We start from the raw sequence: 27,616 nt of genomic DNA, 5'->3' as shown, positions 1-27,616 counted from the left end.
GAGCTTGATAAATGGGCCTCTGATTCTGCTTTTAAACATATGTAGTATTTTTACCTTTTTAATCCGCTTCTTTGCATTGCAATTTGCTGACCCTGGAACACCCAGATAAAAGGGCAGTGCTTGCAAACTTTCTTACCCTGCCTCATTGCCTATCCAAATCTTCTAGTTAATTTTATGCAAAGTAGCTTAGTTTTGCAAAACACATGCGCAATTATCATAGAAGCGCGCCCCTTACATCAATGGTGTGTGCGCACGCGGACGGGGAGCGCTTTTATCTAAAAACCATTCATGGCGTTAGATGGAAGCTACTTTTGCTCCAGGCAGCGCAATCAGTAATCCGCAATCAGCACAGAAACAGAGCACCAACATAGACCCTCAGATGTGGGTTTCATCATGTGAAAGAAACCTTGTGTATGTAATTCTGAATTCATGCAGTCCACAGGTTATCCCTCAGAGCCCTCACATAATAAAATTGCAAAGCCAGCAGTGAGTGCAAAAATGACCTCTACAACTCGCGTGCACCAGCTGCAAGCATAAACCAAGTACTCACCGCTGAACACGGACGAGCTTTATATTGAGGGCACGTCCGTGTTTATACTAGCGGCGACGTCACCAAAGGGGCTGGAGCATGCACCCTGCACAGTAGGGACTGTGCTCGAGTGGCCGCACGACCAGAAAATATCTAAATGAGTATTGTTAGCAGCCCATAAGAACAGCACTTTACAAAAATATTATATTCAGTTACAAAACATTTTATAAAAAAAAGACACACACACATAGGTTTAATTTTGCTTGATAAATTAAATAAAAATAGGTCTTGATTTGGGTAAACTGTCCCTTTAAACAGCCCTAGTCCACAGATCAATAGCATATCGTCAGTCTCTGATAACACAAATACGCAACTAACTCCAGATCATGTACACACAAGATTACCCCCCCTACTTCTGACTTCTTATCTAAATGTCACAAACCATTCATGCAAAACCAAGATACTCAACAACATTTGTTTGCATTTAAAAACAGAAACATGAGTTTATAGAATGCTGTGGCACCTGATGGAAAGTGCCATTGTAAATAGAAATATTCCGAACACAAATTTTAGAAACCTTGTCTACCTGCATTTGTCAAGTCTGATTAAGCAGAAAAATGACTAACTGAAAACTATATTTTCTTTGGAATACACATACTAAACTCTCACTAAAGGTACCCATCTAGTAAAATGTCTAGACAGCTGGAAAAACAATAATCTATCAAGTAACAAGAATGACAGAGTTTATCATTAAAGGGATATGAAACCCAACATTTTTATTTTGTGATTCAGACACAGCAAAGCATTTGATTCTATTACATTCCCTTTGTATTCTTTTTTGAAAAAATACCTAGGTTGGTGTCTGGAGCACTACTCAACAGGAAATATTGCTGCCATCTAGTGCGCTTGCATATGGTTAACATTCTAGCTGCTGTATAGTGCTCCAGACATGTGAACACTCCTATATGTAATTTGTACACAACAACTTGTATCACTAAGTATTAAAGCCTTTTTCTATATTTCTTGCAATGCTCAAACAATGCATGTGATGATTTTCATAGGTAATGTTCAGCTTGCCCTTTTGTACAAAAATCAGAAAAGCACAGTGTAATATAATTTGTCAATAACCAGAAGCTCCTCTACATCTTCGAATGCCTGGAATTTCCCTTCTCCCCCATAGCATACACTTAAAATTAAAGAATAAACCAAAGGCTCCATCGCTTTGATTTAAACCACAGCAGTCCTTATGGCTTGTATATTTAACTGTACCACAGGATCCTCATTTGGAACGTGAAAGATGTGATTTGATTCAGCAAGGCTCACACAATGTTGTGACATCATTGTTCTTGGACCAACCATTTAATTCCAGTATTGTAGAGCCGGTACTGTAGCTAAAGATGGGAATTGTTTCCTGCGTAAACCAAGGAGCAATCACCATAGAAAGATCCGCAGCTCACTCTGTATCAGAAGTCCGATGCAGATGTTTCCTATGTTTGGCAAGTTCCTTTATATTATCCATCCAGGAGCACTAGAGTTTAAAAAAAGAAATACATTTAAAGTTAATGTGTGTGACCACAGCAGACAATGCTGTAAGCAACATAAGGAGGAATGTATATTACAGTAAGTGATATCTCCCTAGGTAAGCGTCTCAGCTCCAGTACTCAAGTAACCCTCAAATAGGTCTGATTATAGATTTTTCCTTCCTCAGGCAGGAAGTCAAAACGATGCAAATTGGGGTTATCACAAGCAAGAAAATATTTAAAAGTGATGGTAAATTTAAATGCAAGTATGAGATTTAAAATCTTTGCGATAGTTTATATGTAGTTTATGTTAAATTATAGGTAAGGTACCATTTTACTTTAATCGTGTTTTTCTAACAAACCGCTCCAGCAGCTCCGTTAATATTATTATTTTTTCCTTCTTGATGTGATGTTTTTTGCATGTTAGCCAATCGTAAGTCTAGCCATACGGCACTCAGACAAAGAAGAAAAAAAAAAAAAAGTTTCTTAGATGCACATTCATGGTCTCCTTGCAATCCTCTTACTTGGACGTTCCCCCATGCAAGTGCATGTAGTACACATGCGTAATATCTCACTAAGGGAAATCCTAATTATGTCAGTGGAATCACACTACCGAAGTAAACAGAGCCTTGCTGAAGTCTGCAATGTGGTGTGAAATCAGAACACAGTAAGTGTAGTTAAAGGGACAGTCTACACCAAAATTGTTATTGTTTAAAAAGATAGATACCGATTATACTACCCATTCCCCAGCTTTGCACAACCAACATTGCTGTATTAATATACTTTATAACATTTAAACCTATACATTTCTGCCTGTTTCTAAGCCACTACAGACAGCCTCTTATCACATGCTTTTTTACTAGCTTTTCACAAGACACCGCTAGTTCATGTGTGCCATATAGATAACGTTTTGCTCACTCCCAGAGTAGCGCACAACACAGCACTAATTGGCTAAAGTGCAAGTCAGCAGATAATAAATAGCCATGTGATAAGGGGGCATTCAGAAGATACTTAGCTACAAGGTAATCACAGAGGTAAAAAGTATATTAACCCCTTAATGACGACAGCACTTTTCCATTTTCTGTCCGTTTGGGACCAAGACTATTTTTACATTTTTGCAGTGTTTGTGTTTTTCCACTTACTCATTTACAATACCCACACATATTATATACCGTTTTTCTCGCCATTAAATGGACTTTCTAAAGATACCCTTATTTTCATCATATCTTATAATTTACTATAAAAACAATATAAAATATATGGAAAAAATGGAAAAAATACACACTTTTTCTAACTTTGACCCCCAAAATCTGTTACGCATCTACAACCACCAAAAAACACCCATGCTAAATAGTTTCTAAATTTTGTCCTGAGTTTAGAAATACCCAATGTTTACATGTTCTTTGCAAGTTATAGGGCCCTAAATACAAGTAGCACTTTGCTATTTCCAAACCATTTTTTTTTTTTAAATTAGCGCTAGTTACATTGGGACACTGATATCTTTAAGGAATCCCTGAATATCCCTTGACATGTATATATTTTTTTTTTAGAAGACATCCCAAAGTATTGATCTAGGCCAATTTTGGTATATTTCATGCCACCATTTCACCGCCAAATGCGATCAAATAAAAAAAAAAAAAAAGTACACTTTTTCACATTTTTTTTTTTACAAACTTTAGGTTTCTCACTGAAATTATTTACAAACAGCTTGTGCAATTATGGCATAAATGGTTGTAAATTTTTCTCTGGGATCCCCTTTGTTCAGAAATAGCAGACATATATGGCTTTGGCATTGCTTTTTAGTAATTAGAAGGCCGCAAAATGCCATTGCGCACCACGTGTATTATGCCCAGCAGTGAAGGGGTTAATTAGAGAGCATGTAGGGAGCTTTTTGGGGTAATTTTAGCTTTAGTGTAATGTAGTAGACAACCCAAAGTATTGATCTAGGCCCATTTTGGTATATTTCATACCACCATTTCACCGCCAAATGTGATAAAATATTAAAAAAAAAACGTTCAATTTTTCCAAATTTTAGGTTTCTCACTGAAATAATTTACAAACAGCTTCTGTAATTATGGCACAAATGGTTGTAAATGCTTCTCTGGGATCCCCTTTGTTCAGAAATAGCAGACATATATGGCTTTGGCGTTGCTTTTTGGTATTTAGAAGGCCGCTAAATGCTGCTGCGCATCTCACGTGTATTATGGCTAGCAGTGAAGGGGTTAATTAGGTAGCTTCTAGGGTTAATTTTAGCTTTAGTGTAGAGATCAGCCTCCCACCTGACACATCATCCCCCCCTGATCCCTCCCAAACAGCTCTCTTACCTCCCCCACCCCACAATTGTCCCCACCATCTTAAGTACTGGCAGAAAGTCTGCCAGTACTAACATAAAAGGCATCCTTTTTTTATTTTTGTTTCCCCTTTGCATATTTACATATGCTGCTGTGTAGGACCCCCCCTTAGCCCCCAACATCCCTGCCCCCCTCCCCCCCAAACAGCTCTCTAACCTCCCCTCTAACTTCTTGGCAGCCATCTTGGGTACAGGCAGCTGTCTGCCAGTACCCAGTTTACAATATATAGTCACTTTTTTATTTTATTTTTTTCTGTAGTGTAGCTGTAGTGTAGCCCAAGACCAACCACCACCCCCTCCCAGATCCCTTAGATTACTTTTTTGGGGCATTTCTTCCCCCCCCCCCCTTCCTCCCACTTATACTTCATCATTTCTGTAGTGTAGCGGTTCCCACCCGCTCCCTCCCCGTGCATGCGCCTGCCGCCCCCCGTGCGCGCACGACTGTCCCGCCCCCATCTGTGTCTCAGAACCCATCGATGGCCGCCCACCCGCCTCCCACTGCAGCTCCCACTCACCAACGAATGCAGCCATCGATGTCCGGTGTAGAGAGGGCCACAGAGTGGCTCTCTCTGCACCGGAGGGGTACAAATTGTTATTGCAGGATGCCTCAATATCGAGGCATCCTGCAATAACCGGAAAGCAGCTGGAAGTGATCAGGATCGCTTCCAGCTGCTTTCCAAACCGAGGACGTACGCCATACGTCCTCAGTCGTTAACTGTATTTTTTCTGAGGACGTATGGCGTACGTCCTCGGTCATTAAGGGGTTAATATAATAACCATGTTATCTTTTCAAAAACTAAAATTTTTGGAGTAGACTGTCCCTTTAATTATATAGGATAGCATTTATATTTAGTCTTTATTAAAAAAAACACAATAATCAACACTCAAATTGCAAGGTATGTTTAATTATAACAATGGTCAAAATATTTCTGATTTCCTTAGAAGCAATTTATGAATGTTATGTGCACTATAGTAACATTTCTATTTTATTAGGCTTCCGTACATGCACTACACCGGATGTGACGCAAGGGAGACCACGCTGCAGTAGACGGAGAGAGTACCTTATGCTTGGTGTCGTTGAGGGAAGCCAGGCTCAAGTCAAGAGCCCCTGGAATTCCTCTGACACTCACATGTCTGGACAAGACTCTCAATCCCTAGCAAAAGAAATATCAGACTTGATAACGCCACAATTTGAGGCTTTAAAACAAGAATTTGAATTTATTCAGCCACAACTTGAACTAACTCAGAATTTATCTCAATTAACGGGGGATGTGCAACAGTTCAATAAAAGACTGAATGAGGTGGAATTGCGAATTTCTGAACTAGAAAACAAGTCTAACAAAGAAGAAAAAAATAAACTCCCAACAAGACTTTCCGATTCTGAAACTACAAACTAAGATTGTTGAACTTGAGGATCGTTAAAGACGTAATAAATTACAGATTATTGGTATTCCAGATACGAATATTATAAGATCCTCATGAACCAAATTAATAGGCAGCTCCTTGACCTGTTCAATTTCTATTTCATTCAAAAGGGGAAAATATCTAAAGAATTTACTAAATCATACATCACGTTAATTTTTAAAAAGAATAAAAATTATTGCCCCATTTCGCTTTTCAACGTAGACTACAAATTACTTACAGGGATTATAGCTAGGAGAATAAAAACCTTTCTTATGGATCTAATTCACCCAGATTAGACAGGGTTCATGCATCACAGATCTTTTTTCTCCATTTTAAGAAAAGTCCTTATTACACTGGACTACTTTTCACACGATGAGAATAAGAAACGGAAGTAGTAGATACAGATAGGGCTATAATATCAATCGATGCGGAAAAGGTGCTCGATCATGTGAGTTGGGATCATTTATATACGTTGTTTGAAAAATTTGGACTGAGGGGCGCTTTCTTGTCTTTTTTCAAGACTCTCTATAGATGCCCTCTCTCAGCCTTAATTATAAATGGTAACATCTCTTTATATTTCCAATTAGTAAAAGGTACAAGACAGGGATGCTCATTATCCCATCTATTGTTCAATTTATCAATAGAATCATTAGCAATCACAATCAGAAATTAAATAAAAGGAATTAAAGTAGGAATAAAGAATTACAAGTAACAGTATACACGGCCAACCTGTTGATATTTAAAGCTGTGGGCGATTTTACCTCTTACACTTTCGGCTAAAATAAATCTGATAAAAATGGTAGCCTTTCCTAAGCTTCTATATTTCTTACAAAATGTACCACTACTACTAAAATACACACACATTTAAACCTTACACAAAGCCTTCCGAGGATTCTTATGGGGGAAGGGGAAGGCCAAAATGTCAATATATATTGTTTAAATCGATTACAAAATATGTCAGGGTTTAACCTACCTTCATTACAAAAATATAATTGGGTTTGTATGGCAAAGATAGTAACGGACTGGGTAGCAGGAAAGGATCACTTCATGCTTAAAAATATTGAAGAAAATATGTTAGCTCCCTTTAATGGAAAGGCACTAATTCATATACCAGTGAAAAAGCTACCAGACATTATTAAAAAAAATGTTAGTTTTCAAATAAAACATCATTGCCTGGCAAAAGTTTTGCAAATCTCTATATGTCCTTCCTAATTTTTCTAAGTTCCTTGAATTAACGGGTAACCACGATTTCCCAGAGGGGATGAGTTCAAATATTTTTAAGCAATGGAAACGGCAAGGTCTAGAATATACTGCTTAACTATTTGAGCCTAATTGGACTAACGTTAACTCCTTTGAACAAATCAAACAGTTTAATATTGACAATAAAAGCTTCTTTGCCTTTCTCCAAGCTAGACATTAGTGTACCTCCCATAAATTGAAATCTACACCACAACAGTGGAAAGATATAGAAGCAGGAATAAACTTAGCTAAAAACGGTATCTGTTCGATATCATATTGGTATAGATTAATTCTTAAACAAGAAGGAAAGAGTAATACTACTAAATTAACTGCAAAATGGAGAAAGGAGATTCACTTTGTGCGAGATTATCTGATTACTAAAAGCAATGAAAGAGCATACAAAACTACGCTTCTCTCTTCCTGGCGCGAGTCCCATGTGAAATTGCTGAATTTTGCCTACATTACTCCAGATAAGCTTACAAAGTGGAATCAAGCGAGAACAGTGGCATGTTATAGGTGAAACTTCCTAAATGCAAAAATTGTGCATTGTTTAAAGGGACATGCCACCCACATTTTTTTTTTTTTGATTTAGAAAGAGAATGCAATTTTAAACATCTTTCTAATTTACTTATATTATCTAATTTGTTTTATTCTCTTGATATTCTTTGAGGAAAAGCATATCTAGATATGCTCACTAGTTGCTGATTGGTTGCTGCACATAGAAGCTTCATGTGATTGGCTCACCATGTGCATCGCTTTTTCTTCAACTAAGGATATTTAAAAAATGAAGCAAAATAAATAATGGAAGTAAATTGTAATGTTTAAATTTTTATTCTCTGTCTGAATCATGAAAGAAAGATTTTGGGTTTAGTGGCCCTTTAAGACTATATCCAAAAATTTAAAAAATTTGGGCTATATCATATCACACTGGATTTCTAAAATACTGAGCACTAAGACTGAGATTAACATATCAGATATTATCTTTTTAAAAAGCAACGAGAGGGGACTTATCAATGTAAAGTTTATTCATTTTATTATATTATGCGGTCGAAATGTAATTTTTCCAGTTGGAAGTCATAGAAATCCCCAAGTTTTAAAAAACGTCTGGAACTAGTTAAAAACAAAATGATAATAGAACAATTTGATGCCCAATATAATAGCAAGACTAAGGTCCCCAAGTTTTTTGCAAAATGGGGGGACTACATAAGATCGCACTCCCCAGCGATACAAAAACAATTAGCCCATTTAGAAATACAATCTATCTACAGGAAGCCATTCTTAGAGGAGAATTTCATATAAACTAATGATATTACCAGAAATGAGGCTGTAAAGGGTTCTGGGGGTGGTAGGGTGCTCCTTTGCCCATTCCCCCTTTTTCTTTCTCTTTTTTTTTCTCTTTGGTTTCTGCTCTGGTCTATGTTCAAACCAACTTCCTTATTAGGAAGGAAAAACCTCCAACAGGGTATTTTCATGCAATGTCATATTGTCTTATTGATGGTTTTCATTTTCTAGATCAATTTATTATTAATTGGATGCCTAATAAGGCAATCTGTCATTTTACACTATCTTGTTTTTTTTTTTTTTTTTACAAACGTGGAAATGACTGATTTGTACTCTTTCGGTATAGGTATATGTCTAAGTTCTCTGTCTCCACTACATTATTTGTTTAATCCTTTCTGGATCCCCCAAAATATCCTGCGTGGTGGATGGGAGAAGTATAATGGCTCTTTCTTTGTAATTTTATACTGTTGGTACATAAATAAAAGATTTAAAAAAAAAAACATTTCTATGTTATTATTTCCAAAACAATATTATAAAAGGTGCATATTGTATAAATAAAAAGGTGTATATTGTACATATAGGTGCATGCATATTGCACTCACTCTGGAGAGCACACATTGCTGCACATGTAGGGAGGGGCAGCTCTATGTCACTATGATACAGACCAGGAAACAAAACAGAGGAGGAAGATACAAAGAAGAAAGTAATAAATAAGATTATAATTCGAAGTGTTGTGTAATTGTAACTAAACAAACTTAGCAGTTTGAATAACAATAATGCAGTGCATTTTCATAATTTATTTTGCCTATTTTTTTCCCAGTAATTTAAAATTGTATTGTTTCTAATCCCCTGCATACCTCTGATATTTATAAATGCTGCACAATGATTGGCTGATATGTACAGATATAAACAATCACATGTGCATAATTGACTACAGCAAAGGAAGTGAGATAAACATTCAAGTGGCTTTTAGAGGGTTGTGTACCTTAAGTGCAAACCAATGTATATATTTTAAATGTTATTAAGAACCCTTATTTTGTATGCAGACCTTTTACAATGCAGTGAATAATTTTATATATAAAGGAACATTTTTTTTTTTAAATTTAAAGTGATGATAAATTAAGCGCAATCCTAACCTCTCAGTAGTAAATATATATTATTTTCACAATGAATAATTAAACATATTATGGGGAATTATATTTTGTGTTAATACTCCTTTAAAACTAGTCTGTACGAGGGATGCTGGTGGAATGGAAGAAACACCGGACAGTATTCTTTCAGAATTAGGCGCATAGCTATAAAAGTGTGTATATATATATATATATATATATATATATATATATATATATATATATATATATATATATATATATATATATATATATATATATATAAAAATACACACACACACACACATATACACAGTATATATATATATATGCCCATTTTAAATTTACAATATTAGGCAGTCGTTAAAAGGGACAACCTAGTCCAAAATAAACTTTCATGATTCAGATAGGGCATGTCATTTTAAGCAACTTTCCAATTTACTTTTATCACCAACTTTGCTTTGTTCTCTTGGTATTCTTAGTTGAAAGCTAAACCTAGGAGGTTCATATGCTGATTTCTTAGACCTTGAAGGCCGCCTCTTATATGAATGCATTGTGACAGTTTTTCACCACTAGAGGGTATTAGTTCATGTGCTTCATATAGATAACACTGTGCTCACGCACGTGGAGTTACCTAGGAGTCAGCACTGATTGGCTAAAATGCAAGTCTGTCAAAAGGACTGAAATAAGGGGGTAGTCTGCAGAAGCTTAGATACAAGGTAATCAAAGAGGTAAAAAGTGTATTAATATAACGGTGTTGGTTATGCAAATTTAGGGAATGGGTAATAAAGGGATTATCTATCTTTTAAAACAATACAAATTCAGGTGTAGACTATCCCTTTAACTCCTTGTCTCCTAACAAAGGCTGTTATGTATTTCTTTTGAACGTGTGGAAGCCAAGGGGTTAAACCCATGCCATTGTAAATGAACTTCAGCATCTCCTCAAAGTGATTCTCCCCTGCAGGGGGCAGCATCAGCAAGACTGCGTTATACCAGCCCAGATAGCCAGAGATATCTCTGTTATTGGAAGACAAGAAAAGTACACACACTGTGAAATGAATGCTGTATCTACCATTGTGCTGTATTGTGGTGCACTCTCTCCCACATAGCTGTCACTTCTCAAAATGCAGTGTTATAGTAGGGAATGATACCCAGTCACTGACTGGCAGCAAGACACTGCAACGCTACGTAGAGACAGAAATTGGATCTTGTTATGATAGACTTTCTGAATTATAACATCTGCCACACAATTTCTATGTAACCAAAATGATAGAAGCAACATTGGTCATGTAATGAGAGTACTTAGAGAAGGAATCCATGTTTTAAGTGCACAATCGTCACATCCTTTATTAAAATTGCTTAGCTTTAACCCTGATACTGTTACTGGGATAAAGATCATGCTCTTGTTAGGGACCAGTAATATAAAACGTGGTGAAGGTTACATTTCAGTATGATAATAAAATTTGATAGCACTTATTCTGGATAAATGCACCTCACAAACAAACACATACAAAAAATCCCAGTACACCAGTGTGCTAGTTGTTGGACATCCTGAATTACTTGATGTACAGTGTATACAGGGAGTGCAGAATTATTAGGCAAATTAGTATTTTGACCACATCATCCTCTTTATGCATGTTGTCTTACTCCAAGCTGTATAGGCTCGAAAGCCTACTACCAATTAAGCATATTAGGTGATGTGCATCTCTGTAATGAGAAGGGGTGTGGTCTAATGACATCAACACCCTATATCAGGTGTGCATAATTATTAGGCAACTTCCTTTCCTTTGGCAAAATGGGTCAAAAGAAGGACTTGACAGGCTCAGAAAAGTCAAAATAGTGAGATATCTTGCATAGGGATGCAGCACTCTTAAAATTGCAAAGCTTCTGAAGCGTGATCATCGAACAATCAAGCGTTTCATTCAAAATAGTCAACAGGGTCGCAAGAAGCGTGTGGAAAAACCAAGGCGCAAAATAACTGCCCATGAACTGAGAAAAGTCAAGCGTGCAGCTGCCAAGATGCCACTTGCCACCAGTTTGGCCATATTTCAGAGCTGCAACATCACTGGAGTGCCCAAAAGCACAAGGTGTGCAATACTCAGAGACATGGCCAAGGTAAGAAAGGCTGAAAGACGACCACCACTGAACAAGACACACAAGCTGAAACGTCAAGACTGGGCCAAGAAATATCTCAAGACTGATTTTTCTAAGGTTTTATGGACTGATGAAATGAGAGTGAGTCTTGATGGGCCAGATGGATGGGCCCGTGGCTGGATTGGTAAAAGGCAGAGAGCTCCAGTCCGACTCAGACGCCAGCAAGGTGGAGGTGGAGTACTGGTTTGGGCTGGTATCATCAAAGATGAGCTTGTGGGGCCTTTTCGGGTTGAGGATGGAGTCAAGCTCAACTCCCAGTCCTACTGCCAGTTTCTGGAAGACACCTTCTTCAAGCAGTGGTACAGGAAGAAGTCTGCATCCTTCAAGAAAAACATGATTTTCATGCAGGACAATGCTCCATCACACGCGTCCAAGTACTCCACAGCGTGGCTGGCAAGAAAGGGTATAAAAGAAGAAAATCTAATGACATGGCCTCCTTGTTCACCTGATCTGAACCCCATTGAGAACCTGTGGTCCATCATCAAATGTGAGATTTACAAGGAGGGAAAACAGTACACCTCTCTGAACAGTGTCTGGGAGGCTGTGGTTGCTGCTGCACGCAATGTTGATGGTGAACAGATCAAAACACTGACAGAATCCATGGATGGCAGGCTTTTGAGTGTCCTTGCAAAGAAAGGTGGCTATATTGGTCACTGATTTGTTTTTGTTTTGTTTTTGAATGTCAGAAATGTATATTTTTGAATGTTGAGATGTTATATTGGTTTCACTGGTAAAAATAAATAATTGAAATGGGTATATATTTGTTTTTTGTTAAGTTGCCTAATAATTATGCACAGTAATAGTTACCTGCACACACAGATATCCCCCTAAAATAGCTAAAACTAAAAACAAACTAAAAACTACTTCCAAAAATATTCAGCTTTGATATTAATGAGTTTTTTGGGTTCATTGAGAACATGGTTGTTGTTCAATAATAAAATTAATCCTCAAAAATACAACTTGCCTAATAATTCTGCACTCCCTGTATGCAATGTGCGTCTCTGTTACACTTACCAGCACTTTAGTGACCTGGAAGACAGATGACTGGTACTGCGTCACTGCTTCAATGTTCTGAGTCAGTCTTTCCACTTCTTTGTTCAGCTCTGTCACAGACTCCTCCAAATCTGAAGATACAAATATGTTGGTAAGAGCCAGTGTGTATATGTGTATATATAATCTTTTAAGAGTCAGCCTTTATGTTCTCCTCTGACCAACATCTTAACCCACACTTCTGTTCTTGGGCCTACCATCTTTATTTCTCTCTGTTCAAACTCTGGTACCTCTTCACCTCAAGAACTTGATTTAACCAGATTTAATTCCCTATCCCCATTACACTCATTCTTCTATCTATGCCCTCAGCTCCCAATTACCCTGGTTTCCTTAGCAACCATCTATTACTACACAAAACTTTGTTCAATCATCTCAGTGGACTCTTAAAGGAACAGTAAACACCCTGTAATTATAAGGCATGTCAGTTGTCCTGCTATAGAATAACATATCTGGCAAGTCTAAACATTGTTGAAACAAATTAAAGTGAATGTCAACTCTCATGAATCAATGCCCGGTTTTTAAAAAAAACTATTAAAAACAGGGGCACTTTCATTCATTAAAGTTTACATTGCCCCGGATTTTATAAATACTTACCTTCTTCTCCTGAAACGCTGGATAGCAGATAGCCCCGCCTGCTTCTTCCTGCTGTACTGACACAGCAATGACGAAACCGGCTTCCTCCAATCACGGCTTGGCCTCACCAGTTAAGTTCCTAGGGGGAAGCCGTGATTGGAGAGAGACAGTTTCGTCATTGCTGACAAAGTACAGAGGAGCTGCAGGCGTGGGATCGGCGATCCGGTGTTTCAGGAGAAGAAGGTAAGTATTTGTAAAATCCGGTACAAAGTAAACTTTCACGAATGAAAGTGCCCCTGTTTTTTTTTTTTGTTTTTTTTTTGTTTAAATATTTTTATTGAGGCAAATAATATAACAGTATAGCACATAGCAACCACAAACATAGGCCCTTAGCCTGTAAGGGCAATTATCAAACATATATATCACTGTCAATACATGAAGCATGACAAATCATAATCAAAGTCATAAATGAGATCTTACATTTCAAAAACAAATATTAGAGAACTAATAGTCAAGAATAATTCTGAAATTGAAGTACTCCTATGTGGTCAAAGGACATAAAAACTGGCCTCAGAAGCATGACAAATCATAATCAAAGTCATAAATGAGATCTTACATTTCAAAAACAAATATTAGAGAACTAATAGTCAAGAATAATTCTGAAATTGAAGTACTCCTATGTGGTCAAAGGACATAAAAACTGGCCTCAGATTTTTTAACTATAGGACATATATAGCCCTTTTTGGGCCATCAGGACTATAATTTAAAACATATATGAGGGAAAGGTTTATCAACCATAACTATATTAGAGGACTCTTGTATGATTTATAGGGGTTTTTAGGTGGGATCTGTGTCCCGTAGCTTAAGACATATAGCCTATAGGGCCGCATTTTAGCCCTTACATTTAACACACTCCTTAAATTAAATAGACCCCACTCGAATCTCTAACCACTAGGAAAAAAAAAGGAGAGTAAAACTAGCATTGAATAACATAGCGATGGGAATATTACTAGCCGCTACATTATGTCAGTCATGTAGTAAAATATAAGAAAATTAAATGGAATCTGCGTTCCAGAGTTTAGTTGTTAAACATATACTAAGAGAAGGCCCTTAGGGGGGGAATCGGAGCCGACCAACTCTTAATATAAAACTATTTAAGTAGGACTGTAGAGAAAGGAAAGTCAAACCTAATCCTGGTTTCAAGTCTGTTAGGGCTAGCCAAGTGAGGTATAGAGATTTCTCTCGTAAGACAAATTAGCTTGAGGGCAGGTTAGATATCAAAGTGGAACTACTATGGCTCTATTCGCATGTTACTAGTTGGGCACTTATGTTGGATAATCAAGCAACCTTATGTAAGAGCATAGATTAAATAACCCAAGTATCTCCATTGGAATAATAGATACAGATATTACTATGTAAAAAGGCATAAGGATTGTTGTATTAGTTAGGCACCTGCGAGACCTGTCTTGGACTATATATAAGTATATGGGTGAAACTTCTTACAGCTCATGCCCCTGCGGTAAGGGTACGGGCCCTGTACCCCCCGACAGAGAACACATGGAGTACCTCACTAAAGTAACCTGAGTTTACACATTAGTAGTTAGAATTTGTAGCTTTCCCTATCTAAAGACGGTTGTGTTCTAAGGAAGCATATCATATATCAATATTTTATAGATATCATATACATATTACCCCACTAGCTGTCGAATAAAATAATATAATCTGATAATCATTATATAGAATCCAGTGTATGGCTAACACACTATATTGCAAACACTATCTATATAATACATTTCTTCAAAACTAGAACTTTATATAAATGCATGTAGAAAAAAACAACATTTAATGAAGCATATAAACTGTATCATATTATAGGCATCGGTTAGGAATATACATGAAGAACATATAAGGTCACTCTATCTACTGCCATGATAGTATAGAAATAAACAAGATGATTAAGATAATTTAATAGATCTATGAGGCCCAAACTAAGATATTCCTAAATAGTTATAACTGCAAACAATATAATGGGTATACCGCTAATTAAAAGAAAACTAGCTGTGGACTATTCAGGCAAACCAATATAACAGCCTGGCATATACCCCAATGAGGATATATGTCTAAACTAGTCAGGCTTCAAGACTATTCAACATAGAAGATATTTTAACAGCATGTTGGGAACGTGAGACAGCACATAAAAATAATAAACAGCGAAAGAGGCCAAACCATATGGACTGTCTCAGCGTCTCTAGGCCACTTTATCATCAAACATTAAAACATAATTGAATCCTGCCAAACCTCTTATGTTACAACAGAACCACGAAGTCCAAGCATGCAATTACTGGGGGTTGGCAGGTGTTTTATGGGGTTTTATCCAATGCCAAGTCTGTGTCGTGTTTCCCCAGCAATTAGTGATCGCTGGGCATACTTAGCATTACAATGCCTCCAGGTATCGTCGAGGAAAGCTTCTCGCTTCATCAGGGAAAACCCATAAACAGGCAGCTGTTTTACAAAGTCTCCCAGGTCTGGGTCTACTGTACATGCCAGGAGAAGCCGCTGTGAATTTCCGCATATGGTGTCCAGTGCCGTCTCTGCCCGCTTCTGCATACCAAATTGCTCAGCCAGAATCAGCTGCTCGCCGTCTGTACCACCAAGTTCCACATCCGCCCTCAACAGACTCTCCTGTATAGCTTGATTTCTCCACCGTGATTCGGCCGCAATCTCCGGTGGAGGGACAGGCGAGGCAGATGAGGAGAATTCTAGTGGCGAAGCCGCACACTGGTCCGGAGCACCTGACCATGGCAAGGCCAACTTCTGACTCCGCGTCTCCTGCAGTGCAGTGTCAATTTGCTGTTGCATTGCTGTAATAAATTCCTGAAATAAAGTTGAAATGCTTGTATAAAAGACCTCCATATTAGATCTTTAATAAAGACGCCTAGTAGCCAACAGTATCCTTCTTTGGTTAAATTTAGAACAACTTCCCGGCCTCACTGGTAATAGAAGCGTCCACGTGGCTTTATCCTAGGAGTGTATATAGTCCATTACTCAGCTCCAGTTCCAATCTCCTGCAGGAACAAGTCATGTACGAGTAACCAATGCATTCCCCATAAAACTAGTACCAATTTTGAGAAAATTCACTATAAATTAATCTCTAAATATTAGCAATGATCAGGAGCTTTCCTAATATGCCTCTTGTCGCAGCAAAGGCTAGCTCCGCCCCAGTGCCCCTGTTTTTAATAGTTTTTTAAAAAACGGGCGCTGATTCATACAAGTTGACATTCACTTTAACATCTTGGTTGAAGCAGTTATTTTTCAATAGCCAGACTCCACCCACCATTTGCCTTAATTGGAGAAGACAACAACGCTTGTCACTGTCATATTGTTAGTGTAAATTGTATTGTATTGCAATTGTCAGCAAGTCAATTAGGGAAAGATATGTAGAAGGGTCTGCAGTGAGCATTTTGAGTTCTAAGAATTACACCCCCCACCACCTCCACCACACACAGTTTTAGATCGAATAACATGAAAAAGCTGCAAAATAAATAAGGAAAACTATACAGTTATGTTGTTTTACTGTACAAAACAAGATTTTATTTTAAAATCTCATGGTGTTTACTATTCAGTTCACATCAGTTCCTCTATCTCCTCCCTTATTTTTTTGCCTGTTTATTCTCTTCCTCCCCAACACCTTTAAATTTTCTAGGCCGGTGTTTCTCAACCGCAGCCCTCAAGTACCCCCAACAGGCCAGGTTGTGATAGCTGAACCAGTGCACAAGTGAAGTAATCAGCTGATCAGTAACCATGGTTACTAAGCTGCTCTCATCCATAAACCGATTATTTCACCTGTGCACTGGTCCAGCTATAATGAAAACCTGGCCTGTTGGGGGTACTTGCAGACCGTGGTTGAGAAACAATGTTCTGGCTACCCATTGATTTATTTCCCAACCTATTCTTGCCAATCTCATCGGTTTCCATTTCACCCTCCTTCCCTAGATTTTATTTTGTATTCTCCCAAGAACTGTGACATCCTTGTCCAAACAATCCCATCTCTACATCTTTCTTTTTTTTCACTTTCCTCCATACATATACACCTATCCCTACCGCCACAGCTTTAACTGACAGTTGCCTAACATCTGCTTCCTGACCTCTCTCTGCTCCAGTCCCATTCTATACTCGCTAATTGCCAATTACTTCCCGCCACCTGGTGCATTCTCTCGCCTTTTAGCGCAGCACGGATCTCAGATCTTTCCATAGCATACTATTTAACGTATCTGTTGTAATGATCGCTCGTTTCATTCGGGTTGTTTGTATTTCGCGCCACCAATCCAATAAGAAAGCTGTAGCTGTGACAATCTCGGCGGTACTTTCTATTGACTATTTTCCTGGCTATCGGAAAGAAGCTAGGCGGCCATCTTTAATGTGGGCAGGACGTTTGGAAAGCTTATTTCTGATGCATGTAAGTTATGTTTGTGGGGTCATTATTACGGCTTTTATATACTTAGTTATGCTCATCATCACTGTGCGTAATATAAATAAGATATGATAAATCAACGTCATTATCAAAGTGAATTTATTTAAATATTGTTGCTACTGTGAACATGACCATGGTCATATGACATGCTAAAGTGTGATGTCACACAATCTGACCTTAGTCTAAAAAACTCCTTGGTCCTTGCTTCAGAGTTCTACTCCGGAGTCACTCCGTACGTATTTAGCTCTGTGAAATCAACCTGTAAGCACCACTTTAAAATTCAGGTGTTTTAATGTAAGTCTGTTATTTTGTCTTTGAACGTAAATAAAACACCTTAATCCGTGCTGCTGCTGCTTGCTTTATCTTTTTAAAATTTTAAGAATATGGAGCAGTAGTGCAGAGCCCCCTAAGCAAATGTAACCCCTACTTCTCAATACACACTGGTAAGTACTGGACTTTCTTAAAATCTCAGTTTCCTCTTACTCATACCCAGACATCCCAACCTGCAAAAACTCATTTCAGGGAGGTGGCTTCACCCGGTACTGCGCCGCCACCCCCCCCCCCCCCCCCCAAGTTATATATTGGATACCTTGAAACCCTAAATAAGATAGACTTATCATTAAAGTAGCTTCCCGCTAAAGTCACATTAAAAAAAAAGTAGCTTTATTGCACAACCACATACAACAAACCTATTTTCCAGTGATCGTATGCTTGTTGAATGCTTAAATATTTTAGAATACGAACTTTAACCTTTTCATGCCGTTGTATTCCGTCACAACGGCACTGGGGTTTAAAGCTGTTATAACGGAATACAACGTCATAGCTAAAGGCTGTCCTGAAGCCTACTGCCCTTGCAGGATTTGATCGCGGTCTGGAGGGCGTTCCTAGCCTCATAGGGACGCCCCCCAGACCCGATCTCATAATTGAAATATCGTGATTGTTTACACGATCGCGTGATTTCAATTTGTCTACATCGAAACGCTGTTCCGATGTAGATTTTTTTAGCCCGGTCACGAAAGGGTTAATTACGTGCAGCAAATAAGGTAGTATTTTGTGTTTTTATTTTATTAAAACCAGTGGGGGCTTTTTGGTTACTTATGCATGCTTTGAGGGTTCTATAACGTCCCAGCAACTAAAGGCATCCTTAAAGAAACACTTTTCTGGATTTGGACCACATTGGATCATGGTACTTGGAGTTTCAGGGAGATTGCACTCCATTTGCTGGCATCAGGGAGCCGCTATTACAATCAGGGAGACTCCCTGAACTTCAGGGAGATTTGGAATGTCTGCATACCTCCCATTTATTGGAGACTATCTGGCATGGGGAGGCTATTCTGCAAGTAACTCTAGAACCAAAAGTCTGTGGTTTAAAGTCGTATAGTGTGAGAGTATGACTGGTTGTCAGGTAGGCAGAGATGGTGCATTCAGTGTTAGGTATCCCAGGGTTAGAGTTGTCATTCTGTGGGCATGGCTAAGCAGTTTGTGTTGGGGTTGTGGCTGTCTATAGGAACGGCTGAGTAGTTCTGCAGTGTTCTTGGGTGGGTTTAGGTTTTGACCTGATTCACATTTTTGAAGCTGGAACATACATTAAGTAGGTGACATGCCAGGAGGGACAGCAGGACAGAGCTAACAGCAAGTTTGCAATATATGGTTCTGATCTGGGAGCATATGTAGCCTTTGGTAAAAAGTGCAAACAGAATTAAGCAGTAAACTTCATCAGTACAATAATAGTGGTCCATGCATTAGGAATAATTCACTGCTAGGATCACAAAGTCTGCAGGGAGTTAAAGTTTGTGGTTTCCGGAAGTTGTGAAATGGGCAGATTCAATTGATTTAAACTGGTCCAGGGAGATATAACCAGGAGCCTGTATGGGAATATAACTGAAGTGGTGGCGCGATGCTGAAGTTGGCTTCTTATTCGCTGAAGTTGGCTTCTTATTCAGCCAGCTTCTTATTGGTCAACTAATTACAATCAGTCAAATAAAGATGTAGAAACAAAATATCTACAATTATTTTTATTTTAAATAAAATAAACTTTCCCGAAACCTAAACAAATTTACATTTTATACATTATGTTTTGAATAAGTAAATTGTATATTGAAAGGGTTAAAATCCTTTGGGCCACTGATTTATGTCAGGATATACACCAGGTGTGAGCCCCTTCATATAATCCTTGTGTTTTAATCCTGGCCCAACGCTTTTTATAGTAAACAAACTGGTCCAACCTTGCCACGTCATATATTTTACCTTTTCTGAATAAGTAACTGGTATTTCAAAAAGGGTTTAAATCCTTTGGGCCACTCTTTTCTGTGGGGATATATACAGGCCATGAGACCCTTCATACAAGCCACATGTTTTCAAACTGGCCCAACAGTTTATATTGCTAACAAACTGATGCCAACCTTGCCACTTCATATATTTTACCTTTTCTGAATAAGAAACTGGTATTTTAAAAGGGTTAAAATAATTTGGGCCACTAATTTCTATGTGGATATATACAGGGCATGAGCCCCTTCATACAATCCACATGTTTTCAGACTGGCCCAATAGGTTCGATGGCAAATAAACTGATGCCAACCTTGCCACTTCATATATTTTTTCTTTTCTGAATAAGTAAGTGGTATTTTAAAAAGGGTTAAAATCCTTTGGGCCACTCCTTTCTGTGTGTGTGTGTGTGTATATATATATATATATATATATATATATATATATATATATATATATATATATATATATATATATATAAATCCAATAGTACCAGCACTCGCTATTAAATTGCAGCGTCGGGGTGCTCCCAAGTTTTAAGTATGCATAAGAGGTTCCAGTGAACAGAGGCACTCGCCGTTATGGTGCACAAAAGTGTTTTTATTCTATCACATCAGAATAAATGTTTTCGGGCGATAATGCCCGTCATCAGACTCCTGTGAAAACAAACAGTGTAAATTTGTTATTACCTGGCCAGGGCCTAAATAGACCATGAGCTGCCCGGGACGCCACCAGCCCCTCCGCTGCCGCACCGGAAAACCGGAAGTGACGCGTGAGCGTCTGACGTCACACGTTGGAAGCCGTAGCGCCCGGACCACTCCTGGCAGGAAACAAAAAAGTTATAACAAGAAGTGCATATAACATCGATTACTTAGATTAACATGGTGTATAAGTGAAAAAGTGATTTAATCCAGTGGGATAATTTTATGTAATTGGGAAATGTGTATACTCAATAGTGTAAATTACTATAAGAAATAATGTGGAAATTAAAAGTTAAAGGTTAAAAAGTCTGTAGGAGGGCTATTGGGTGACAGGTTATCTCCTCGTTATCAGCCAATGTCCCTTATATGTAGGGCTAAAACATTATATAAATGAATAATGCTCTATAATGGGAGCAATCGTATAAGTGCCCCATATGTGTTGGCAGTTTACTAAATCTGGGTGTCATCATGGTACTGGTAGTTATTACTTCACAGTAGTGAAGAGTAGTGTAGTGATAATATATACTGTCTAGTTAGTACAGTTTACAGATAACTACGCCAATCTAGATGGGTATTTAGACCCCCTGGAGTCATGGTACCCAATTCGAAAGTCCATTTTGCTTCCAACTGTAGCAGTCTTCTGCCCCTATCACCCCCTCTGGGAGAGGGGGGTACATGGTCAATAAGGGTATATTTTAAGTCCTTAACTGTATGACCTGTTTGCGCAAAATGTCGGGCAACTGGTTGCTCAGATGTCCCCTTTTCTATAGCCGTCCTTATTGATGACCTGTGATTGGCCATTCTGGTACGCAGGTTATCTTCTGTTTTCCCCACGTAAAATATACCACATACACAATGTAGGAGATAAACCACATGTGTAGTGGTACATGTCATCCGATGTTTGTGTTGATATTTTTTCTTTTTATAGGGGTGTGTGAAATAGGTTCCTGTAATGAGAGCACTGCAGGTAGTACATCCCAGACACCTGAAACAGCCTGTTTTTTTATTTTTATTCAGCCAGGTTCTTTTTTCATAGTTATGTGTCGGGTCAGTATGTACAAGATAGTCCTTGAGTGACTTAGCTCTTTTGTAACCAATCCTAGGTAGTGCTAGGTTTTTGAATGGAAGAGTATTGTCCGTACTCAAGATATCCCAATTCTTGTGCAAGCTAGTTGTCAAATTGTGTTTATCTTGTGTATAAGTTGTTATAAAAGTCATTCTAGGTTGCACCTTTTCTTTTGTGGTGTCTACATCTTGTTTTCTGAGTTCTTATTCCGTTTTTCTGAGTTGGCTCTCTGGATATCCTCGTTGGGTGAAGCGCTCCTTCATTTCTCCAAGCTGTACGTCCACGTTATTTTGTTGCGTGTTGTTTCTAATGACTCTCATAAGTTGAGATTTGGGTAGAGCCTTTTTTAGCGCTGGGGGGTGACAGCTGGTATAGTGCAATAAGGAGTTCCTGTCGGTATCTTTTTTATACAATGTGGACTGTATATGATTATCCTCCTTATACAAATGTAGGTCCAAGAAATCTATGGTTTTGTTGCTATAGTTCATTTTGAACTTGATATCTGGAGATATTTGGTCCAACTGTTTAAACCATGTAAGTAGTTCTTCTTCGGTACCACGCCAGATTAGAATGAGATCGTCTATGTACCGTTTAAACAGCTGTATTCTAGGGTCTAGAAAAAGGTCTGTATCTTCAGTTTCGAATATCTCCATAAACAAGTTTGCATAGGATGGGGCCACATTGGACCCCATCGCTGTGCCTGTTAGTTGTAAGTAAAGTTGATTTTCGAATTTAAAATAATTCGTTGTCAAACAAAACTCAAGTAATGTCAGCAGTATTTCTGCTGGGGGTCCCACATATGGATAACGTTGGAGCTGTTTGGTAATTGCTCTCATTCCTAGATGGTGAGGAATAGCCGTTTACAGACTGGTAACGTCAAGCGTTACCAGTATGTCTGTGTCCAATACTGGTCCCATATTTCCAATGACTTCAACAACCTATCAAGGAAGGAACGTGAGGCTCTACAAAACCTGGCAAAGGATCCATCTATCATTATACGGGAGGCTGACAAAGGTGGGGCTATAGTCCTTCAGAATTATAGTGACTACAAGATGGAAGCCCTAGCCCAGTTAGAAGATCCTCAGACCTACCGAAAGCTACCAAGAGATTCCACGGGATACTTTAAGGAAAAGATAGACAAGTTTTTAGACCAAACCCACACAGAAGGCTACATTACAAAACAAGAACTGGGATTCCTGAAGACACAATATCCACGAATACCAGTATTCTATACAGTTCCCAAGATCCACAAGAAGTTAAACCAACCACCTGGACGACCAATTGTGTCAGCTATCCAGTCCCTACATCAACCACTAGCAAAATTCGTAGATTCTTTTCTTCAGCCACTTGTGAGAAATATGGATACCTTCTTATTGGATTCCAATATGCTCCTTAACATCATTGGAAATATGGGACCAGTATTGGACACAGATATACTGGTAACGCTTGACGTTACCAGTCTGTATACGGCTATTCCTCACCATCTAGGAATGAGAGCAATTACCAAACAGCTCCAACGTTATCCATATGTGGGACCCCCAGCAGAAATACTGCTGACATTACTTGAGTTTTGTTTGACAACAAATTATTTTAAATTCGAAAATCAACTTTACTTACAACTAACAGGCACAGCGATGGGGTCCAATGTGGCCCCATCCCATGCAAACTTGTTTATGGAGATATTCGAAACTGAAGATACAGACCTTTTTCTAGACCCTAGAATACAGCTGTTTAAACGGTACATAGACGATCTCATTCTAATCTGGCGTGGTACCGAAGAAGAACTACTTACATGGTTTAAACAGTTGGACCAAATATCTCCAGATATCAAGTTCAAAATGAACTATAGCAACAAAACCATAGATTTCTTGGACCTACATTTGTATAAGGAGGATAATCATATACAGTCCACATTGTATAAAAAAGATACCGACAGGAACTCCTTATTGCACTATACCAGCTGTCACCGCCCAGCGCTAAAAAAGGCTCTACCCAAATCTCAACTTATGAGAGTCATTAGAAACAACACGCAACAAAATAACGTGGACATACAGCTTGGAGAAATGAAGGAGCGCTTCACCCAACGAGGATATCCAGAGAGCCAACTCAGAAAAACGGAACAAGAACTCAGAAAACAAGATGTAGACACTACAAAAGAAAACGTGCAACCTAGAATGACTTTTATAACAACTTATACACAAGATAAACACAATTTGACAACTAGCTTGCACAAGAATTGGGATATCTTGAGTACGGACAATACTCTTCCATTCAAAAACCTAGCACTACCTAGGATTGGTTACAAAAGAGCTAAGTCACTCAAGGACTATCTTGTACATACTGACCCGACACATAACTATGAAAAAAGAACCTGGCTGAATAAAAATAAAAAAACAGGCTGTTTCAGGTGTCTGGGATGTACTACCTGCAGTGCTCTCATTACAGGAACCTATTTCACACACCCCTATAAAAAGAAAAAATATCAACACAAACATCGGATGACATGTACCACTACACATGTGGTTTATCTCCTACATTGTGTATGTGGTATATTTTACGTGGGGAAAACAGAAGATGACCTGCGTACCAGAATGGCCAATCACAGGTCATCAATAAGGACGGCTATAGAAAAGGGGACATCTGAGCAACCAGTTGCCTGACATTTTGCGCAAACAGGTCATACAGTTAAGGACTTAAAATATACCCTTATTGACCATGTACCCCCCTCTCCCAGAGGGGGTGATAGGGGCAGAAGACTGCTACAGTTGGAAGCAAAATGGACTTTCGAATTGGGTACCATGACTCCAGGGGGTCTAAATACCCATCTAGATTGGCGTAGTTATCTGTAAACTGTACTAACTAGACAGTATATATTATCACTACACTACTCTTCACTACTGTGAAGTAATAACTACCAGTACCATGATGACACCCAGATTTAGTAAACTGCCAACACATATGAGGCACTTATACGATTGCTCCCATTATAGAGCATTATTTATTTATATAATGTTTTAGCCCTACATATAAGGGACATTGGCTGATAACGAGGAGATAACCTGTCACCCAATAGCCCTCCTACAGACTTTTTAACCTTTAACTTTTAATTTCCACATTATTTCTTATAGTAATTTACACTATTGAGTATACACATTTCCCAATTACATAAAATTATCCCACTGGATTAAGTCACTTTTTCACTTATACACCATGTTAATCTGAGTAATCGATGTTATATGCACTTCTTGTAATAACTTTTTTGTTTCCTGCCAGGAGTGGTCCGGGCGCTACGGCTTCCAACGTGTGACGTCGGACGCTCACGCGTCACTTCCGGTTTTCCGGTGCGGCAGCGGAGGGGCTGGTGGCGTCCCGGGCAGCTCATGGTCTATTTAGGCCCTGGCCAGGTAATAACAAATTTACACTGTTTGTTTTCACAGGAGTCTGATGACGGGCATTATCGCCCGAAAACGTTTATTCTGATGTGATAGAATAAAAACACTTTTGTTCACCATAACGGCGAGTGCCTCTGTTCACTGGAACCTCTTATGCATATATATATATATATATATAGGGCGTGAGCCCCTTCATACAATCCACATGTTTTTAGACAGGCCCAACAGTTTCTATGGCAAACAAAATAATGCCAACCTTGCCTTGCTTCATATATTTTACCTTTTTTCTAAATAAGTCAAACTGGTATTTTAAAAGGGATTAAATCCATTAAGCCACTCATTTCTGTGTAGATTTATAAAGGGCCTGACCCCTTTAATAGGATAGACATGTTCTCAGCCTGGCCCAACACTTTATGGCAAACAAACTGGTGCCAACCTTGCCACTTCATATATTTTACCTTTTCTGAATAAGTAACTGGTATTTTAAAATGGTTTTAATCATTTGGGCCTCTAATTTCTGTGTGGATATATACAGGCGTGAACCCCTTTATAGGATAAACATCTTCTCAGCCTGGCCCAATGGTTTTCATATATTTTACATTATCTGAATAAGTAACTGATATTTTGAAAGGGTTAAAATCTCTTGGGCCACCCATTTCTGTGTGGATATATACAGGGTGTGAACCCTTTCATACAATCCACATGTTTTCAGACTGGCGCAATGGTTTCTATGACAAAACAACTGGTGACAACCTTGCCACTTCATATATTTTACCTTTTCTGAATAAGTAACTGGTATTTTGAAAGGGTTGAATTTCTTTCTGTGTGGATATATACAGGGAGTTAGCCTCTTTATAGAATAAACGTGTTCTCAGCAGGGCCCAACTTTTATAGCAAACAAACTGGCACCAATGTTGCCATCTCATATATGTTACATTTTCTGATAAATAAACTGGTATTCTGAAAGGGTAAAAATCCTTTAGGCCAATAATTTCTGTGTGGATATATACAGGGTGGGAGCCCCATCATACAATCCATATGTTTTCATACTGGCCCAATTTCTTTTTATGGCTTACAAATTGGTGTCAACCATGCCACTTCAAATATTGTACCTTTCATGAATAAGAAACTGGTATTTTAAAATGGTTTAAATCCTTTGGGCCACTTGTTTCCGTGTGGATATATACAGTGTGTGAACGCCTTCATAGGATAGACATGTTCTCAGCCTGGCCCAATGGTTTCTATGGCAAATAAACTGGTGCCAACCTTGCCACCTCATATATTTTACCTTTTTATCAATAAGGAATCAGATTAATTAAAAGCGTTAAAATCCTTTTTGCCACTCATTTCTGTGTGTATATATACAGGGTGTGAGCCCCTTCAGACAATCCACATGTTTTCAGACTGACCCAATGCTTTTTATGGCAAACAAATTGATGCCATTCTTGCCACTTCCTATATTTTAGCTTTTCTGAATAAGTAAATGATATTTTGAAAGGGTTTAAATATTTTGGGCCACTAATGTCTCTGTTGATATATACAGGATGTGAGCCTCTTCATGAAATAGACATGGTCTCAGCCTGGCCCAACGGTTTCTTTGGCAAACAAACTGGTGCCAACCTTGCTATTTCATATCTTTTACATTTTCTGAATGAGTAACTGGCATTTTAAATCGGTTAAAATCCTGTGGGCTGCTCATTACTGTGTGGATATATACAGAGAGTGAGCCCCCTTTCATAGGATTTACATGTTCTCAGCCTGGCCCAACGCTATTTGTAGCAAACAAACTAGTGCCAATGTTGCCATCTCATATATTTTACCTTTAATAAATAAGTAGCTGGCATTTTGAAAGGGTTAAAATCAATTGAGCCACTCATATTTCTGTCAATATATACAGGGCGTGAACCCCTCTATATGACAGATATGTTTAAAGCCTGGCCCAACGCTTTTTATGGCAAATAAACTTGTGCCAACCTCCCACTTCATACATATATATATATATATATATTAATATTTATATTTTATTTTGTACCAACAATGCAAACAAAATAGTAGTAAGATTCAAATAAAAGACACAATATCTTGAAAAAACAGCACAATGTTAATTTCACACAAGTCCATGTAAGCCAGGGGAATCTGAAGATTACATCAGTATCACAAAATAAATCATTTAAACAAGTATCCTGAGCTAACTGCTCTTAAGCTTTACTAAGTACATTGTTGGGAGTTTTATAATTATAATCTGGTAGCAACAAAAAACTGGTGATTTATAATATGGTTATCACAAAAACAGGTGGTTGATCCTAAAAAAATGGTCAGAAAACATAAAAGGAAAAGAGGGGGAAAAAAAGGCTCTCCCCTCCCCTTTCCTTTAGAGAAAATTGAAGAATATGTGAAGAAAAATATATGAAGAGAGTATATGTATATGCATTCCTCTGTCTAGCTACCAAATATCTAGCAGAACTATTTCAGTATTTCTAAATGGTGATATTAAATAACTGATTTCGCTAGG

At 38.2% G+C, this 27,616-nt stretch overlaps 1 long non-coding RNA gene across 1 annotated transcript; it reads right to left on the bottom strand.

Annotated features, from left to right (window-relative positions):
• Positions 1–1,272: 1,272 nt before the first annotated feature.
• On the bottom strand, positions 1,273–17,592 carry LOC128649822 (uncharacterized). The gene is made up of 3 exons (XR_008400697.1): positions 17,469–17,592; positions 12,601–12,710; positions 1,273–2,057 (listed from the first exon to the last, which is right to left on the bottom strand). It is a non-coding gene; the product is annotated as an uncharacterized LOC128649822 (long non-coding RNA).
• Between the last annotated feature and the right edge of the window lie 10,024 nt (positions 17,593–27,616).

This window comes from Bombina bombina, chromosome 1 (assembly GCF_027579735.1).
Source record: "Bombina bombina isolate aBomBom1 chromosome 1, aBomBom1.pri, whole genome shotgun sequence".
Classification (NCBI taxonomy): Eukaryota; Metazoa; Chordata; class Amphibia; order Anura; family Bombinatoridae; genus Bombina; species Bombina bombina.
This window is presented reverse-complemented; position numbering and strand designations above follow the sequence as displayed.